Source organism: Coregonus lavaretus (genome assembly GCF_964263955.1).
Source record: "Coregonus lavaretus genome assembly, chromosome: 7".
In the NCBI taxonomy this organism is placed as follows: domain Eukaryota; kingdom Metazoa; phylum Chordata; class Actinopteri; order Salmoniformes; family Salmonidae; genus Coregonus; species Coregonus lavaretus.
The window spans coordinates 5316567-5322509 of NC_139994.1; the positions used below are offsets into that span (position 1 = coordinate 5316567).

Below are 5943 nucleotides of genomic sequence, written 5' to 3' on the forward strand. Positions count from 1 at the left end.
ATATATTTATTATATAAATATAATCATTCAAAATAGTAATAACCCATATTGAACAGCCCATCCACATTAAATTGAGGTGAAACTTAACCATTGGGTTAGTGGGTGTGTTGACGTTTTCTCTGCCTGAGTTGGTTATCCAGCGGTACGGACATTAATTAATTAATTGACAAGACGTCAAACAACAGTCAAGTTTGAACCAAGGAATCCTGATTGAATTCTGTTCAATTTAAAAAGTTGCCTAAACCATTATCTTTTTTTTTTTTGCCAAGAAAGAAACAAAAATAAAACAAAAACATGGCAATAAACAATAAAAACAACAACACATTTATTTTCATTTTGAAACGCTGAAGCTCAAACCAACATTCATTTTATTAGTTATTTGTGCAAGAAGTAAATAAGCCAATAAAAACAGACAAGGTCAGCTGGGTGTGCTCCTCCAATGAGGAGGCTTGTCACATGACACATTCCCTAAACAGACGTCCAATCACGTCTCCTGACAGTCGAGCGCTACAAAGGAGACCAACACAACAAAAAGGTGGTCGTCACTAGTTACCACAGTCACAAAGTCATAAACCCCACCTATTTCTACAAGTTCTCTTTTTAAAATTGGATTTTATACCTAACCCTAACCTTAATCACACTGCTAACCTTATGCATATCCCTAACCTTAAAGTAAGAACAAAAAGCACATTTATATTTACATGAATTTTTACGATATAGCCAATTTTGACTTTGTGGCTGTGGTAACCTGTGGAAACCTGAAAAGGTCCTTTAGACGGGTTGGTTGTTTAGCAACAAAACCCACGTGTGCGCAACTATGGGGCAAAACAGACGGGTTGGCTTAGATGGTTGACAACATGTAAACTATATTTCATCCCCATTGTTTATTGAAAACGTAAATACATTTGCACAATGAGCACTTGTTGTCTCTCAAATACATCGTTACAGTTGTTGGTTAGCTAGCTAGCGAATCTTTGCCATATTAGCATAGATGTGACCTCAAAACAAGACATTGTATCATGAACAAGATAAAACTAGCTGAAACACGCCACCTACGATTCCCCATATGGCATCTTCTTGTCATTGTTGCTAGCTATCTGCAGAATCACAACAAGTCGTGGACTTCTGCCCCTTCGAAGCGTGCAAATCGTTTTCGTGGCGTTGTCAGCTAACCCATCTATTCTGAAAAAGTACATTAATGAAGAAACCAAAGGTATTTTATACTATAGGACCAAATTGAACACAGAAAAGTGTGTGTGTCCACGAAAAAGGTCCTTCTGATTAGAAACATGGAACCAAGAAACCGCCTCGCATCTCAACTCGTTGGACCCAAGAACGTGTCGGACGCTAGGCGAAATGGAGCAAAGAGTGGAAACACTACGGTTTACAACCAGGCCATGTGCAAAAAAAACGTAATCTGAACAGTCTCTCCATCACTTTATCCTCTCACTCTTTCAATTTTTTAAATTAATTTTTTTATCTCTCTCTCTCTTTCATTCTCTGTCTGAATTGAATGAATGAATGTTATTACCTCTGGGGAAGACCTTGGTCTGAGATGAGGGATTAGACCAGACCTTTCCTCTGGGTTTAGAAAGTGCTGAAACAGTACCAAGTCTTATGTGCATCTGTATGGGTTGGTTTTACAAAAGTGGTCCCCACTAATACATGAGGTAATAATGACTGTCATCTGTCTTTTTTCTCTGGACCTTATGAGGGTTAGGGCTAGTGATCAGAGTCCATAGGAGAGAACACCACACACAAACACAGGCACACATTCCCACACACACACACGCGCGTACACACACATTCCCACACACAGAGAGAAACAAAAGGCTGTTGGGGACAACCTCATCTCAAGTTAAAAACAACAAAGTGTACACACACACATCCCCATGTACCTGTATGTAACTATCCTATGTCAAACATGCCTCGCAACAGACCACACAGTAGAGACTGGGCTGAGGCCAGGCCAGAGTACCAGTACATAACGCCCATCTTTCTACTGAAACAGGAAAGTTCCTTATTTCAGCAGAGGCTTATAAACAGCATAAATCCACCTGACAACTTGTAGCCAATCATAGTACTACCATCATACCACCTCTCACAAAACACTACATATCTCTGCTACTGACATCATAGTACTACCATCATACCACCTCTCACAAAACACTACATATCTCTGCTACTGACATCATAGTACTACCATCATACCACCCCTCTCACCACTCACTACACCACAAGCATCCCAAGAATGTCTCTCCAAGCATGTACAGTTAAGGTTGCGAATGGAGGGTATATTACTGGAAACTTTCGAATTTTACCAGCAAACTACCAGAATTGTAGTATATTTCAAGGATTTTATGTAATCTATCGCCAGACATCTAGTGGCCCTTTTGGGTTCTTCAGATTATCACAGGTGTCTGTTATTATCTATGTCCCTCTCTCTGGTCTTATCACATGTGAAATATATTAAATAATTCAATAAGAATATTTTAAAATACATTTTTTTATGAAAAATCTGTAAAACATTATCTTAAATATAAACCATAAATTTAGTGAATATCATTGGCGTTTCAGTATGAAAATATGAAATATCCTTAAACATTTTTTTTTTTTTACACATTTTCATTTAGTTGACTATGTCAATATGTATTTGTTGACAATGTTTTGGTGTCAAACTGGGGGCAGTTGTGTAAAAAGTAAATAGTTTGCAGTCAATTGAAAATAATGCCGTTGTTGATTAGACACTTAAAAAAATTTATTGGGCTATTTTTTCATGAACCATATGGATACAGATATAAAAAAATGAATCCTATATATGAATACTTAAAAAAAAAAGTTATTCAAGTTTAAATGACCAAAGTTACAATAGATTGACATACATTTTCTGTTAATTACCAAAATTACTGAAGATTCCGGTAACTTTGGTAAATTACCAGTAGCTTTGCAACCCCAAGTACAGTAAACCTCTCCCTAGCCAAGAGCCAAGAGCCTGTCTCTGTCTTTCTTTCTGACTTCCTCCTATATCTTTTTGGGGGACTGACATCGTTTTCCTGGACTGCAGAATGTTTAGAATTTACAGTATCCAGCTTGTTGAAATAGACAGCCAGACTACAAATTAACTGCTAGCTGGAGCATTGATTGACAAAGCATTCCATTTACTGAGGTCAAAGACATACTTCTACATACCGGTAGGCATGCGTATCCTGACAGGTTTCAGCTACACACACAGACAACACGCACTGTCAATCTCCATTTTCATTCACTCACTCACTCTGCACTAACCCCTCTAATGAGACTGAAGACATTTTAGGGGCACAGTAAAGGGGTACGGACAAAGACGTACAGTCCATGGCTAACAAACATCAGACAGGGACAATGCTACACACACTTTGGAGAGAGAAACTATCAACAAAGACAACTATTGCACATACAGTGTGATTCCAAGGGTAACAGGAACCATTATCCTGATAACAACTGGGACTACCTGGGAGTTCCTGAACTAGAAATAAAAAAGAACAGCAGACTACCAGTGTGTAGTTGCCACAAGCTCTGCTCTCCCCTGCATCTGATTACGACTGTATTTTAACCTCCCACAACCGTAGTACAACTTTAATACAACCTTACTACAACCTTATAACAGTCCACTATATTTACTATACATTATGCTAAATCTCCTGACTGCATGACCCTTACTTTGAGTCCTGTCCTCTACAATCTACCTGTCCTGTCCACTAGACCTCTGACCTCTGACCCTGTCCACTAGGCCTCTGACCTCTGACCCTGTCCACTAGGCCTCTGACCTCTGACCCTGTCCACTAGGCCTCTCACCCCTCCAACTAACCTGACCCTGTCCTGTCCACTAGGCTTCTCACCCCTCCAACTAACCTGACCCTGTCCTGTCCACTAGGCCTTTCACCCCTCCAACTAACCTGACCCTGTCCACTAGGCCTCTCACCCCTCCAACTAACCTGACCCTGTCCTGTCCACTAGGCCTTTCACCCCTCCAACTAACCTGACCCTGTCCACTAGGCCTCTCACCCCTCCAACTAACCTGACCCTGTCCTGTCCACTAGGCCTTTCACCCCTCCAACTAACCTGACCCTGTCCACTAGGCCTCTCACCCCTCCAACTAACCTGACCCTGTCCACTAGGCCTCTGACCTCTGACCCTGTCCACTAGGCCTCTGACCCTGTCCACTAGGCCTCTCACCCCTCCAACTAACCTGACACACTGCTTTGATTGTGAAGCTGACCTAAGCAGACATTGAAGATGTGGATTCCTGTGTGTGTGTTTATTTAGTTTACTCCTAAAAAAAGAACAACAGAGTTAAACAGGTGAATCTCTGGGTTCATTTCACACTAATCTCTACACGCAATCATTTCCACTGTTACTTAATATGTCTCTAAACGAAAATACTGCGTGAGTGTGTGTGTGGGAACTAGAGAGTGGAACTAGAGAGTGGAAGGAAACAGTGCTAGGGGGAAGAAAAAGGCAGTTGCACATACAATGAGTGTACAAAACATTAAGAACACCTTTCTATATATTTAGTTGCACCCCCATGGACTCTACAAGGTCGAAAGCGTTCCACAGGGATCCTGGCCCATGTTGAGTCCAATGCTTCCCACAGTTGTGTCAAGTAGGATGGATGTCCTTTGGGTGGTGGACCATTCTTGATACACACGGGAAACTGTTGAGCGTGAAAAACCCAGCAGCGTTGCAGTTCTTCATACAAACCGGTGCGCCTGGCACCTACTACCATACCTGGTCAGTCTAAGTCATGTTCTTAATGTTTTGTACACTCAGTGTATAAGGCCAGGCCATTGATAGAAGGTAGCTAGCGGTTGCCGAGGTTAAACTAATTAACTGGCTGCTGAGGTTCTAGAGAAGGTATGAGAGAGGCTGGCTGGCTATGGGGTCATCATGGGTACCTGAACTAGGGGTCAGAGGTTAAAGGTCACTAGTGGGTGTAACATTATGGGCACTGTAGTCCATATTGGACTGTCTGTCACTGCATATGTGAAAATCTCCCTGAATTTTCTGAATGGCAGGCCGTACAACTGCAACAACTTAATAGGAATTGAATGGTGCTAAAATGACTAGGCTGGTTCGTTAATGGCTGGCTGGGTTCTTTGAAGGGGGGGGGGGGGGGGTTGATTGACATGTTATAGCCAGTCAGAGAGAGAGATGGGAGGGAAGGCTTCACCCCCATCTCTCTCTAGACACAGCTTCACCCCCCATCTCTCTCTAGACACAGCTTCACCCCCCATCTCTCTAGACACAGCTTCATCCCCCATCTCTCTCTAGACACAGCTTCACCCCCCATCTCTCTAGACACAGCTTCATCCCCCATCTCTCTCTAGACACAGCTTCACCCCTCATCTCTCTAGACACAGCTTCACCCCCCATCTCTCTCTAGACACAGCTTCACCCCCATCTCTCTAGACACAGCTTCACCCCCATCTCTCTCTAGACACAGCTTCACCCCCCATCTCTCTCTAGACACAGCTTCACCCCTCATCTCTCTCTAGACACAGCTTCACCCCCATCTCTCTAGACACAGCTTCACCCCCATCTCTCTAGACACAGCTTCACCCCCCATCTCTCTAGACACAGCTTCACCCCCATCTCTCTAGACACAGCTTCACCCCCATCTCTCTAGAGACACAGCTTCACCCCATCTCTCTCTAGACACAGCTTCACCCCTCATCTCTCTCTAGACACAGCTTCACCCCTCATCTCTCTAGACACAGCTTCACCCCCATCTCTCTCTAGACACAGCTTCACCCCCCATCTCTCTAGACACAGCTTCACCCCCATCTCTCTAGACACAGCTTCACCCCCATCTCTCTAGAGACACAGCTTCACCCCATCTCTCTCTAGACACAGCTTCACCCCCATCTCTCTCTAGACACAGCTTCACCCCATCTCTCTCTAGACACA

The 5943-nt window shown here is 43.0% G+C and overlaps 1 long non-coding RNA gene across 1 annotated transcript; it reads right to left on the bottom strand.

The window, feature by feature from the left end:
- Window positions 1-305: 305 nt before the first annotated feature.
- LOC311132228 lies at window positions 306-5135 on the bottom strand. The gene is made up of 2 exons (XR_014613504.1): window positions 4138-5135; window positions 306-4098 (listed from the first exon to the last, which is right to left on the bottom strand). It is a non-coding gene; the product is annotated as an uncharacterized lncRNA (long non-coding RNA).
- Window positions 5136-5943: the final 808 nt, after the last annotated feature.